General features: G+C 32.0%; 1 protein-coding gene across 2 annotated transcripts in view; it reads left to right on the top strand.

Annotated features, from left to right (window-relative positions):
* The first annotated feature begins 6517 nt into the window (after window positions 1-6517).
* The window catches only part of LOC130898287 (lethal(3)malignant brain tumor-like protein 3), a 343664-nt gene continuing 334937 nt past the window's right edge, over window positions 6518-15244 (top strand). The window contains exon 1 of one of the 2 annotated variants that reach the window (XM_057807478.1): window positions 6518-6651. The gene's annotated coding sequence lies outside the window, so the exon portion shown is untranslated. Of the gene's footprint in view, window positions 6652-9884; window positions 10072-15244 lie in introns of those variants that run through there. The other variant, XM_057807479.1, reaches the window with a different exon arrangement.

The raw sequence follows: 15244 nt of genomic DNA, 5'->3' as shown, positions 1-15244 counted from the left end.
GATATAAGAAAGGAATTAAAGGAAGGCCCAGGAAAACTTACATTAATCTTACAATAAGTAGAACAGGAAGGGGAAGACAAGATAAAACATTACAGCAGATGAATGAAGTAGCAAAGGATCGGAAAGAGAGGAAAAAAATGATTAAGGGAAAATAAAACTTGATACTTTGACGCTCGAAAGAGCATCTAGAGAAAAAGAAGATAAAAAGCATTAAAGCATAACTATTATCAGTATGTTCAGGTAACTTCAAAATGGGTACTAGTAAATGAGAAAAATTAATTAATATGGTAATGAAATTTCTATGATCCATTGTGAAGAAATTACAACTTCTAGGTTAATTTATTAGTAAACACCATTTTTTTATTATTTTTTCATTGGAGTAGAAGGAAATTCTCTAAATATAAATTGTATTGCAAAATAAACTATGATAATTTTTTGCGAATCAATATAGTTATCATTACCATTTTAAGTCCTGATATCATCTTAAGGACTACATCATCAAAGAATTCTGTCGCTAACCGCTAAACCAATTAGTAAAATTAGTAAAATTAGGTCGTCCAGATCGATCTTCAACATAAGCATAGGTCCTTCCTTCACTAAATACCTGTATCATGTATTTTGAGCCTATTTTATATTTGTGCAAAAAGATTTTTTATTTTCATGAAAAAATTATAGGCATATTAGTATGAGGTTATAACTAAACATTTTGATTTTAATTACTTCTCTTCTTGTTTTAAAAATAACTATATCAATACTTAGTAGGTAGCTCAGAAGCTAGAGCACTGAACTCGCGTCTGTTGATACCTGGCAAAAGTATTTGATACTATTTTTATAATTAGAACTTATTTTCAAAGACCCAATGGCAAATTTACCTCTCAAAATCCACTCTTGGTTTCTAATTAATTAACAATGATGTTGTTAGTGAGGCCAATAAACATCAAAATCTCATACGGAACATGAAAGTTATAAGCGTATATATTGACAGAAGAAAAAGATATGAATACAATATTTATACACAATAAAAAATGTGGAGGAGTAACAGACCAGTGAATGGAATTGCATATGGTTACGTGTGATGTTATTTGTTGAACTCAATCTTATACTGACTATTTCTTCTACTTCTACTTTCTTTGCCGTATATTTCAAATGATGTTAAGTTATTAAATCAGTTTCGAAATTATGTTGCCATGCTTTGGCGCAATATGTCTTGTTTTGGTAGAGCTGCTCACAGTAAATTATAATTTCAAAAGAAAATAATGATATTGAAGTTGATAATCAATTAGTCGAAGCGATAACAATAGACGAAATTTGTTTTTTTGTTTTACAAGTGTCAAAAATTGGAGAGGGGGCATTCCCATTGAGTTGGTGAAACGGAGAGAAAATATTACACGAAATTATAACAAATCTCTACAATAAGTGCCTTTTGAATGTGGACGCAATCTCAGAAGACTGGGATATGGCGTATGTTATATCAATATACAAGAAAGGAGATAAGAAGTGTGGCAATTATCGTGGCATTAGTGTAACTAGCGCAAAGAGCAGTTTGTATGGTAAAGTATTGGAAAGTAGAATTGAAAAAACTAGAGAAGAAATAGGAGAAAATAACTTATTTCAAGTGAAACGCTCATTGTTGATAATACATTCATTTTACAACAAATACTGGATAAACGTAAAGCCAGGAATTTAGCTACTCACCTCATATAACGGTATGGTTGAAAACGCTGTTTGATATATTGACGAAATCTTACCTCAGCAATGTTTATGTTCGAGCTACTCAGAACATATACAGAATGTCAAAAGATGTATTCCAGCTAGGAAGTACCATATCGAAATCATTCTCGCATTCTAGACGTTCCAGATAAGGGTGCAGTAGGAAGTACGAGTACACAAGGAGACCTCGAACTGCAAATAAATAGGGCTAGACGAATTCAAATATCTAGGAAGCATGATTTCGAAAGATGGAAGAACAAAAGTAGATATGAGAAATAGAGCGCAGCAAGGCAAAAAACGCTACAGAAATTCTGTACTAATTGCTAAGGTTAGAAAAAATTAACCTGAATACAAAAATTACTATAAGCAAAGTCATAGTGGAGCCCATTTCAACTTATGGAGGCGAGTGCTGGCAACTGAAGGATAGAAAATGGACTACTTGAGAAAATCGTGCAGAATACTTAGAACAGAGCATAAACACAATGAAAATACACGACGAAGAACAGGTCGCGTTTACAGAGAACATATAGACTAAACAACTTCTCTGATACACTCATGAGATGAGGATGGAACAGAACAGGTGGCCGAAGGAAGCATTCATGTATCAATAGAATAGAGAAGACAAGGAAGACCCTCCAGAATCTAGAAGGGATTGAACAAACGATGAAAGACAGAGCATTTCTTGTTGTTCCTGATTTTAGGTCTCTTCTGATTTCAAATTTGATTTTTTTATTATTTTAATTTTTTAAAAACAGATGAAAGCTTGACGTCCCGACTTCTTTTAGTCTTCATCAAAATATTGAGTTCTAATTTTCAGTTGATCACGCCCATCTCCTAGGAGTGTCCTTGTACTGCAAACCTTACTTCATAGTCATCTGTAACTTTAATAATATAATGTGGGCTGAAAAATACGACAAGCTTTCTATTTTAATTGAACATGAATAACATAATATGTGGAGCATCAAGCTGAACAAAGATAAAAAACGAAGAAATAATAATATTTCATTTGAGTTTTTGCTTTCTGTCTTCCACACTCTTCATTGTCTTTTGCGAATTCCTTTTTTCCTGATAGAAAACTACAACTTCAGCACTGGCATTTTATTTTGCAAAGTAAAACTCTCACTATTATCCTGTATCTCCTTTTGAGCAAATGAGTCTTTTTTACCGATCCCACAAATGCTTCAAATCAAACCGACTGTCAGTAATTTATAAAGCATCGTGCTCTTTAGCTTTAGCTTTATTTCCAGTTCTTCATTTCACAGACATTCCAATCATTAATTCTGCCAGAAAATTATTAGCTGCTGGAATGTTTAATAATATTTGATAATTTTTTTATATACGACTATAAAACACTATTATTGTTTTTAATAACGCCCGTAACATCGAATCAATTTGGACGCCCAGAAAATGTAGATGGAAATTTATCTCAACTAGTAACTAGTAACAGAGTTTGATTTCTTGATGTGGAGCTTCAAAATATGTTCAAACTTTTATGTACACATCTAACGTACTGAACGTATAATTTTCAATTAAGAGCTGATTTTTTCATATTAGTTGTTCAAAATAAATTGATAGATAATGTTGACGTTTACTAGATAACTGTTATTTATTTATCTGAGGTTACATAAACCTAAGAAATATTAAAAATTTATAAATCTAAGCAAGTTCTTCTATAATTGGTAAGTTTGGATTGCCCGTTCATTAGCCTTGAATTTTGATGTTGTGGACATCAAATATTCTTATATATATAGTTCAAAATCGTAGAATATTTTGGATTTAGAGTACACATAACAGTTGATCCTGTCATATTTTGCCTAATCCAGAAAATTGTAAACTACTTCCTCAGAACTAATGTAGCCTAGGTTTCTTCCTTGGTCGTTGTCGTTTTATTTATCTTGGTGCTAGATTCTATCGTTGACTCAGTCTGAAAAGTCTTTGTGATTGTTTGGATATTCAGATACTTATATTCAGAAACTAGACTATTTTTTGAAATCTTTATACGTTAACTCCGTGTAGGGGTGCGATATATTTTCTGCCTCAAAATCTTGACGAACTTTAGTCAGTGTTAGTGTCTCCAGTTCGTCTAGTCTGTTGTTCCACTTTGGATCGGTGCTGTCTCTGCTGCGTCTTGACCTCGTCTGATTCTGTTATTATGTTGTCCACTTTTGTCTCCTATCGAGCTCTTGCTAATGCTAGAGAATCTCTTATAGCTATCGAGCACTGTCTCTCATTTCTCATGGATGTCTTTATTTTCAGGTGTCTTAGCTAATTTTCTAATTCCGTTGCCAACTCTGCGTTTGAACTTCTTTCAGTCAGTCTTCTCCACTTTTTACCACTTGTCCTCTTGTCCTCGCCCTAAGTGCGGTTGACTGGTGCGAGTTTTATTCCTCCTTTGGTGTTAATTATACATCATCTCCTCTTATATGAGGTATGTGTGTCGGTTCTATGTTGAGTAACTCCGGTCTTTTTTTATGCTGGATCTTCGAATTCTATGCTTAGGTCTCCTATCAGATTTCCTCGGTTTCCGATTGTGAGACTTTCCTGTCTTCTTCGAGAAGGTCTAATCCTATCGTCAGAAGGTCCAGTGTGGCGTTTCTGTATCCATAGAATTCAGTCTTCGCCGAAATAGCTGTTCCTACTCGCGTTTCATCGACTCTATTTCTGTAGATCATGTAATCTGACCACGAAATATCGTAGCTATATCCTGATGACTTATTGTCTAGTATAGCGAATAGTCATTATCCATTGCTTCAAGTATGGATTCCATAAGGTTGATGTTTGCTCTTAGTTATTCGGTGTTCCTAGTTCTAATTGTTTGTTTGCATGGTTCGGGATGAAATGGAACTGCTCTTGAGGACCTGAGAAGAGTTTGGAATATGTTGCATAAGCGATGAAAACAGCTTCTAAGCTTCGATTCCATCAAGCTGTTGTTGGGTGTATAGGGTCTGCTCAGCTGCACTGGCTTAGCTGATCCTTGGGATATTCGTCTTCTTCTTTGGTTTCTTAGGATATCCTCTGAAGTTCACCAGATGCTCTCCCTTTCAGTTAACGCAAGTTGCTGGGCTGTTTTTGGGTCTCTCGCATTCTCTTGTTTTTTAATAGGCTCATCATCTGAATCTAGAATTACTATTTTCCTTCCTGGTCTATGTCGTGAACGAGTTCGTAACAGTATATAAATTTAGAAAATTATAAATAACCAATTGATGATAGCCAAAGAAGACTTAATAAGTGTGGTTGAAACCAGTTTTCAATTTTGTCAATAAAGTTGAAAATGGTTTTTTGATATATGGTATATATTAACATCACATTTACATAAAATCTAGTTCAGTTTTTAGGATTATTGATTTGTATAAAGTAGATTTATTTAATTTTTTCGAAATCGGTTAATCGTTAAAAAGTTTCAAAACCAATAGATCAGGCCATTTCAAATTTATTTACAAAAAATCGTCTCGATCGGTATAATTTGAGCAACCCAAAGATATACAGAAGAAGGTATATACAGAAGAAGGTTTAAATCTGGGGACGTAGTGAGTTATTTACAAAGATAATGGATGAAAAACTTGAAGAAGGTAAAACTGGGAGAAGTCCAAAAGATACAAGAAGAATATAAAAGGTATTTTAAAGCAGAATGTGATAACATGAATGCAGTTATCAAAACTAAGAAACGAATGTAAATATGAAAGAGAAAAAAATAATGGTAGTGGAAGAAAGAAATTAACGAGTAATGGAGACCAAGGCAAAGTAACAGAGGTGAACGAAACATCAATGAAGCAGTGTGTTCAACTAAAATTTTCCGGGATGAAAATTAAGCACAAAAGGAACTAATACCTTATGATAATGCAATTCGTTAGAAGTATATGAATTGAATCGTTACAAATTTACAATCCTCCTGATGGAAGACTGCAGTTTAGTGAACAAATTATGAATCAACTAAAATACACATTCTGTTTTTTAATGAATCTACATTTATAACAAATCGTCAAATAAATCGACAAAATTGTCGATATTTGGATGATTATGGAAGGTAGAGATAAGTGACTGTTTTAGTAGGAAATTAGTGCTGAGAAGAGCTAATTTTTCTATTATCATGTACATCTAATGTCCCATATAGACGTTCTAACAATATGGTGAGACTCCCTCTTTTGCAAGATTTGTTCGTGAGTACCTCAATATTGGAATTCTAATGAGATGAATAGGTTGTGGTTTCTGAGGGTTGTACTTAACAGCAAAATTTCGAAGGCCGAGCAGGAAAATGTTGAGGAATAAGAAGCACGAATTAGTAATGAGATTAGATTGAGTCATAAGAAATAATCGAGTCAAATTTGGAACTAGTTTTGGATTTTCTCAATGGACAATATTATGTTCAATTGAGAGTATTGAATCCAATTATTTCATCTTCTCCTATAAAAACAGTAATTAAAATAACAAAATTGCCATTTAACCAAACCAACGATGCTGCACATATTAAACTTGTTTATAGTAAACTACGAGTGAAAATTCATTTATTTCGAATTACAAACTCTTCCTGTATTGGATTTTTATTTCAGTTTCAGTTTTACCATATAAATAAATGATTATTCAGTTTGTACAATTACTCTAAATCTAACTCCCTACGTACATACGTTTGCACAAAATTTGTTTATTTATCGTTTTCATAACACACCTGCCTGCTGGCAGCAGACACGATATTATTAATTGTTTAAATATTTGTCGTAATGCATATGGTGTAACCTTTATGCTTGCGATAAGAATGAAAAACCTGATAAGCATTGACCCCTGATAAACCAATGGTTCACCTCAATTATATTGTTATAAACCTTACCTGTAGACGTATGTATGTAGTAGAAATAAATGTGTGTTTTTGTTAATAAAAATTTTCAATTATTGTACGGAACTCCGTGGGAATCGTTGTGTTTGAAAAATTAAATAAATAGTGAAAAGGTAAATAAATAAATATTCATCTATATTTGAATGATACAAACAAAAAAAATTGTTGTGGAATTATTATGTTCTATATAGATTATAGGGTTGTCTGTGATTTTTTCTGGTGATGGAAACAACTTCAATTATATGTTATGATAGACTCCAAAATTAATTGGATACAAACAAGATTATTCATTGAAAATATTTTTTAGCATTCTTATGAAATTAATTGGAAAAAAATCCTGACACTAAATAACAATCGAAGCAGTTAATTTCAACTTTAGCTACCTACCATTTTAATTGTTTCCAACATCACTTTCTAGAACGTTAGGTATTTGAGATTTAGAAGGTATATTATTCTATTTCCGAATAAATTTCCTATTTATACGTTCAACTGTACTTTGTTCAATAGAATATCTTACAAATTTATTACTGACAATAAAATCATTATTGTTTTGAGGTTAAGTATCTTGAAAAAATAATCTTATCTCTATATTATCAGATATTATTTTCTATTCATACATTTAACAACTATAACAACAAACGTATAATTTCTAAATATTCAATAAATTTAATCCATGAAATATACACCCATTCCAATTATTTATTAAAATTTGCTATCATTTAGGAAAATCGTTTTATTTCGGTCTTGCTTTTAGGTACTTTCATTTGATTTTATTAATCTGTTATAGGTAGTTTGAATTTAAAATTACTTATTTTTTATTTGTATGAAATATTGAACGGTGGTACAAAATCTTCTTAAACAGTCTGGTTGATTATAATAATGCTTAGAATAAAATTTACTATCAAACTTCTTAGACATTTGGATTACTCGAAGCGGGCTCAGTACATGTTGGGAATTGCTTGGTCGGTTCCAGGAAAGTGGAACTGTTACCGTGGGATGAGAAATGGAAGACCCAAAGTAACAACCGCCATTGTTAAACGTTACCTGGGACATACAGCTCGTAGATAACGGCAAAATTATGGGAAGAAGATTTTTTATTGCTAGATGTGTATCTAGCGTATCTATCTCAATAATAAGGAGAAATATCCAAGATGCTAATCTAGGATCCAGTCCATTGTCAAAGAGAGTATATTGATGACACTTGCACTTAGGCAATATTAGCTTGAGCACTGGAACACTAACTCTTGCTTAGTGAATGGAGGAAAGCGTTCTTTATAGTTGTCATTATGGATTAAATTCAGACAGTAGACGACTACTATTATGGATAGATTCATTGACGCCCATGCATCAATAGCCTGTACAAGAAATTCACTCCATTAATTGTATTTGATGGAAACATGGACAGGTATATAGGGATCAAGTAGTGGCCAACATACTACCATAATTTCATGCCGCTATAAGCCCCCAGTTTATTTATATTGATGATAAAGCGAAGCCACATCGAGCTGGGGGGTTTTAAGAGAAATAGAAAATGAAGTCTGATCTGAATCTCATATAGTATGCTTGGGGAAAGTTACAAAAAGACAATGCAGACCAAAATAGGCGGCTATAGAAGAAATCTTCTTCCACAACATTAGCTAGAAATCGCAAAAGTTTATTGGGCAAGTTGGTTGAAAGCATGCCAAGAAGATGTGGTGCTGTAATCATGCAAATGGGGGTTACACAAGATATTTAGTTGTTATACGAATTATCATTTTCTGTCAAATTCCTTGAAAATTTTCTCGTTCTATTATTCTATTGTAACGCTCTTTTTATTTATTTATATATAACAGTTTCTAATCACAAAATAGTGGAGTGAATTCATACACACGGTACATAATAATAATTATACACCAACCATTCACTAACACTTACACACTAAACTATTTATTAAAACTTAACACTAAACTATTCACTAACACTTATCATCCAATTCAATTAAATCGTTTGGTTCACTTTTCACAATCTCGATGTGTTAACTATGACATCAAGTGGTTTACTAAATCCCAAGCAGCTATAAACTCTTTTATATACTATCATAACTTTCCAGAATCTTCAATTTCCCGGAAATCTCTAATTTGCCGTAAACAAACAAGAAAGCTTTCCTAGAAAGCTCTATAAAGACAGGCCCCAAATAAAACGTAATGTGAATGGGCAAATCTTCCAGGAAACAAATAACCAGCCTTACCTTCGATTACGCATTAATATAGTTGCCTTTGTTTGTTGAGTGTGATATAAATAAATAAAGGAGAATAAACAATGATTTGAACCTAGACACTTGGCATTATATGGAACTATCCTCTTCGAAATGATTGGAATAAATACGCGCTAAAATAAATAACTTATGAATAAGAAGTATCGTATCTAAAACCGTTTTAGTTAATAATTCTACAAGTGAATTTACAATAACATAAAACAAGTATAATTATTAGAAAGAATAGAAATTGTGGGAATTATTTTGTGATTCACGACATTTATCATATTTTAAATTAATTTCATCCTCTCGACCATAATCTTTTTTTTTTTAAATCAAAGTATTTAATACCTATTACTTTGGTATTTCGATTAGTGTTTTTGCATATAGCGACGTCATTATAATCTCATAATAGATAGTACAATATTTTAAAAGAAAATGATAACAGCTAGATCAACTCTATAATAAACGCTAAATACAAAAAAATATCACAAACACACAAAAACCCACTGAATACGTATAATTCTAACCTAATCTTAACGACCAAGAAAACCTTCTAATTCCAATGTGACGTCTGCGCAAGGCGTGTCAAATTTGAGCCGACATCATACATCTGTATATGTATCGTGGTATAACCTTCATGCATAACTTATCAAACAATACACTTTCAAGTAATCTTCAGAATGTATTTATATGGTTTCTGTTTCAATTCCGAAAATGTTCTAGAAACTGAAATGGTAAAAGTCTTGAGTTAGATATTATTTCAATTTCCAATTAATTGTTTTTAACTATGTATTATTATTCATGGCTAAGGACGCTATTTATCGTTTGAGTTCTTGAAACTTTCTTTTTCCGTTCTGGTAGACTACAAATCAAATTAATAAGAATAAATAAGATGATTTTCTGCTTAACCTCGTAGTTCAATAATCTATTTATAGTATGATATTTATCCGTGGTCAGAATATACGTTTCATTTTCTGTAAAAGGTGTCAGCTATTTCGGAACGAAACATTTTTAGATTAGACTGAGAGTGAGAGGTCGACGCAGGTCATATTCTACGTTTAACTTTAACCTATGTACTCAAGGAAAAAGATACTCCCGCCTGGCTGAAACAGTTTCAGTTTTCAGTCGTGGGCAAAATTTCGTCTATTTAAATTTTCATTGAGAAAAACGTGCCGTTAATCACATACGTTAATTGTGATTATAATATTTGGTGATGTTTGGAAAATAAATTTAAAATTTCTAGTGTTACATATATACAAGCGATTTTTTATAGTATAAGATACGGATAACTGAAAAGGTAAATTTTGTATGTGAATGTTTGTTAATGGTTTGATTACCAAACGGATGAAATACCAATTGGTTTCTCGTGTTAACTATACTTGTAGTTTGCACCTATCAAGATTGATGATTAGGTTTCTAAATTAATTTACGTACCAACAAAACCTGTAGGGCATAAGGTTCTTTGTGAGGCTAAGAAAATTGTTTATATGTCGATATAGCTTTCTTCAGTAATAATTATAGTTTCAATGATTACAGCGAAAAACCTATCAATGGCTTAAAGATTGAAGAGGAATGCTACGAAGACGGAAGTGAAACATAATAACAAGTGCTAAAAGTGTATACATTTTGCACTGTCTACAAATCTATTTGATCGTTATTTAATCGTATAGGTAGAAGCCCTTCGGAAACTAAATCATTGAAATAATGAGTATACAATTACAGCCGTACAACACATGTTCTAGTGACCATTATTGATGGAATCTTGTGAACAATAGAGAAATTTGTAATTAGTGCTATAATATTGACTGCAATGCGGTGGTTTTGGTAATTTATTATCAACATTATTAGTTCCAAATATACTTTTTTGTGAAGATACTGAGGTTTATTATTAATACCATGGAAGAAATCGATTGGTTGTAATTTTCTATTACTCCCCTTTTCAGTTGAAAACATTGTTTCGTCTTAAGAGATACATAGCTTTTTATCTTTCTATCAATTACCTATCTTTATTCAATGACAGTTTCAACTTTTGAGTTTAATTTTTATATTGAGTCATTATACCTAGATTATGATCTGTGTTTGTTTATTTGAAAGTACAAATATTAAAGCCTGGATTCTTATAAACGGTAGAAAGTTTCAATTACACCATTTTTCATACTAAAAATACCTTTAGTATGAAGCCTATTATAATAAATTAAGAGCTACTGAATTTTTCCTCAACTGATGATGAATTGTATTGTTTCCGAAACTGATGATATCGAGAGGTTGAATAAAGATTAAATTTAGAGAAATTGACAATAAAATGAAAAAGGAATGAAATTAAGAGGAAGGTTTTAATAAGTTTTTATTTTCAATTAATAATGTTGCCAACACAATTTTGCCACTTGGTGTGTAAGTTTTCCAAGCCGGACCGATAAAATTTAGTTGATTTCTCAGTAAAATATCTTGAGATGACATTTTGGACTCCATCCAAATTTTCACATTTTTGCCAGTAAGAAAATATAGCGATCGCAATAAATGATAATCCTAGGGTGGGATATCAGGCGAGTATGGTGTGCGAGGTACCTCCTACCGCAATACATTAATTCCTCTATGGTTTTCTTAGTGCGGTCTTGCATTGTCGTGTTGTGGAATAACGCACATTTAGTTGACAATTGCTAGAAAATTTTCAATTCAAGATTGGTTTACTTCGTCCAACTGTTTACAATTAAAATCTGCGTTAACGGTTTAACCAACAATTTCGCCTTTTCTTTGGCTTCTTCGAACCGATTATGGGGTACACAAATACTTGCTTTGCTTATTTTTATAATTTTCTGAAACTGTTCTGTTACCTTGAACTATTCATTCGAAGTTTATCGGCCATAATTGGAGTAAGCCATTCCTCAGTTTTCCGAATAGAAAAAGCTATAGCTTCCCCACTTCACAATTGCCTCATAGATGTTACATAGATAAATAATAAGTAAAATGAGAGTTGCAAGTTTATTGAAAAAATGTAAATGTGAATGTAAACTCTTATTCGTCGTATATTCGGAGACCGTTCAAAGGGTCTTTAAAAATTACCATTATGTTTATCAATGTTTGGAAATATAGAGGAATTGCCAATGAATATGAGAATGTGGTTCATTTTGAAATATTACCTTTTCTGGTACGAAAATACCTGTAACAGGGATCTCCACATTGGCAAATAATGTTCATACAACTGCTGAATGCCTTAGATTTTCATTTCTGCAGTATCTGACATCACAGGTATACTCAAAAAAAAATAATTATCATAACTATTTAAGCGATATATAATGCAAATACTAAATAGTTAAAATATTGAAGTGAAAAGAGCAATTTTCGAAAGAATCCAGGTGAGCGATGGTCACATTGCCGATGACCACATGTGTCTATTAGAGAAATTATGGCAGCTGAGTGTTGTGTTCATGATGCCCACCATACCATTTTACTTTCTCTCGGATGGAATGGAGATTGACCAATGAAAAGTTTTGGGACAGAGAGCTCAAAACAGATATAGACTACTTCTTTTTATCAATTTCTACATGTATACAAGATGGTGTTCAGCTACGGTGATATACGATATGATATATGATAACTGAACTTCAATCTATATCATTTCACTCTCTATGTAAAGATATTATGCTAGAACAAAAATCATGATCGATGATATATTCTTTTTAGCTGTTATATTGGGTGCAATTTCCCTGACTATTTCCTTCGAAAAATTTAAGCCAACCAAAAAGCTGTAATATTTTATGTTTACCTAGCAACGATCAAATTTCAGCGATAATACTGCACTAGTGCAAATTATCGATAATTTGCACTAGTGCCAAATTTTCGTCTAGGATTAATAAATATCATTTTGTTTTAATTTTATATTTTAAGAAAAGGAACAATTATTGAAAATGCAATTAGAATATACAACTTTACTGGAGGCCGACGATGGTGTTTCTATGCTGCTTCCACCACTTGTTATTATAATTTAAAGAATAACAAATTTTAAACACAGAATTAAGTTTATTTTAAATTAAATTTTTCTCAGGAAATAGTCTGCCAAAATGCCCTCTCGTGCATGTCAAATTGTCTCATAATTTCCTCTCGGGCGCATTCGCGCACTCGAGAAAATTAAATTATCGACAATTTGACATGCACTCGGGACATTAATATTGACTATTTCCTTCGAAAAATTTAAGCCAACCAAAAAGCTGTAATATTTTATGTTTACCTAGCAACGATCAAATTTCAGCGATAATACTGCACTAGTGCAAATTATCGATAATTTGCACTAGTGCCAAATTTTCGTCTAGGATTAATAAACATCATTTGGTTTTAATTTTATATTTTAAGAAAAGGAACAATTAAGTTTATTTTAAATTAAATTTTTCTCAGGAAATAGTCTGCCAAAATGCCCTCTCGTGCATGTCAAATTGTCTCATAATTTCCTCTTGTGCGCATTCGCGCACTCGAGAAAATTAAATTATCGACAATTTGACATGCACTCGGGACATTAATATTGACTATTTCCTTCGAAAAATTTAAGCCAACCAAAAAGCTGTAATATTTTATGTTTACCTAGCAACGATCAAATTTCAGCGATAATACTGCACTAGTGCAAATTATCGATAATTTGCACTAGTGCCAAATTTTCGTCTAGGATTAATAAACATCATTTGGTTTTAATTTTATATTTTAAGAAAAGGAACAATTAAGTTTATTTTAAATTAAATTTTTCTCAGGAAATAGTCTGCCAAAATGCCCTCTCGTGCATGTCAAATTGTCTCATAATTTCCTCTTGTGCGCATTCGCGCACTCGAGAAAATTAAATTATCGACAATTTGACATGCACTCGGGACATTAATATTGACTATTTCCTTCGAAAAATTTAAGCCAACCAAAAAGCTGTAATATTTTATGTTTACCTAGCAACGATCAAATTTCAGCGATAATACTGCACTAGTGCAAATTATCGATAATTTGCATTAGTGCCAAATTTTCGTCTAGGATGTAAACTCATTTTGAAATATTTTTTCACGAACAAAACTGTTGTCAATAAGTTACCGTAGATACCAATTCAATGCCAATATGATGATCGTCAACTACGGTATAATTTAAAGAATAACAAATTTTAAACACAGAATTAAGTTTATTTTAAATTAAATTTTTCTCAGGAAATAGTCTGCCAAAATGCCCTCTCGTGCATGTCAAATTGTCTCATAATTTCCTCTTGTGCGCATTCGCGCACTCGAGAAAATTAAATTATCGACAATTTGACATGCACTCGGGACATTAATATTGAATATATGAATGCTAGTCTATCGGTGGTCCGACTCTTTCTGTTTCTAGGTTTTTGATTTTTTTGTGGAGGTCAGTATTGGTCTCACACGGATCTGATTATTCTGTCATACGTTAAGATTTCAAATAGTTCAAGTTTATTACTGCAACAAAAATAATATTGTTGACATCTGCATGTGCTGTGTTTTGTTTACTAATATGAAATATTTTTTAGTGCTACTATTATTTGATTTTGAGATTGTCTTAACTGCGTAATTTATATACTATATACTATAATCAAATTTTCAAGTTTCCGATACAAAACCATATCAAGATAGTATTAATTAACACTGTTTAAGCTGTTCAATACATACTTAGAACCAGCTCAGAATAACTGACACAATTTCGTTTCATGCAATATGTTTTAAGTTATTATGTAATTATTGAAATAAAGGTTATACAGTTGAGCGGAATTTCGGAGTAAAATCATTTATCTACAATAATAGTACACTTGTATTCGGAGTGAAGCAATTATATTTTGGAAGGCTAACCGAACATATACCTACTTTTCAACACGATTTTCAAATAATCATTTATATGAACTAAAGATTTCGCTTAAAAACTTTAAATTGGACTGACAACTTCTACTATTGTAGTGAAGATGTCGCTAAAAGCTAGTCATGTGAATATTTTTATTGCAGTTTAATGCAAGTAAACTTTTTTCGCTTAAAAAAGTTCATGTAAATCTTGCAAAATTACAAACGACGAATATTCAGAATTCAAAATCCAGTTTGTAAGATTGTAAAATTTTTTCATTGAGATATTGATTATACTGAGACCACGTTTAATGGGTGTCAGACTTACAGATTACGCTTCAACGAGATTGATGTGAGTAGATAAAAATGTGTTCTCCGATGAAACAACATTTGACCTGATCAGATTTGTGAATCGACATAATTGCTGGTATTGGTCGGATAAAAATCCGCAATGGAAGAAGAATATCCACAGAAGCTGAGTACTCCGAGGAATCATAATTTTAAATTTTTTTAGGACAGGCGCCTTAAATGGTGATAGACATTTACAACATCAGATGGTATCAGATTCGATAAGTTTGCTTCCCAATTATAGTCATTTACTGTTACCAGAAGAAATTTGGTTTCAGAACGATCATTAAGCTGCTATAGTCAGCCCTTAATACT

The sequence above is a fragment of the Diorhabda carinulata genome, chromosome 9, assembly GCF_026250575.1.
Source record: "Diorhabda carinulata isolate Delta chromosome 9, icDioCari1.1, whole genome shotgun sequence".
Taxonomy (NCBI): domain Eukaryota; kingdom Metazoa; phylum Arthropoda; class Insecta; order Coleoptera; family Chrysomelidae; genus Diorhabda; species Diorhabda carinulata.
This window is presented reverse-complemented; position numbering and strand designations above follow the sequence as displayed.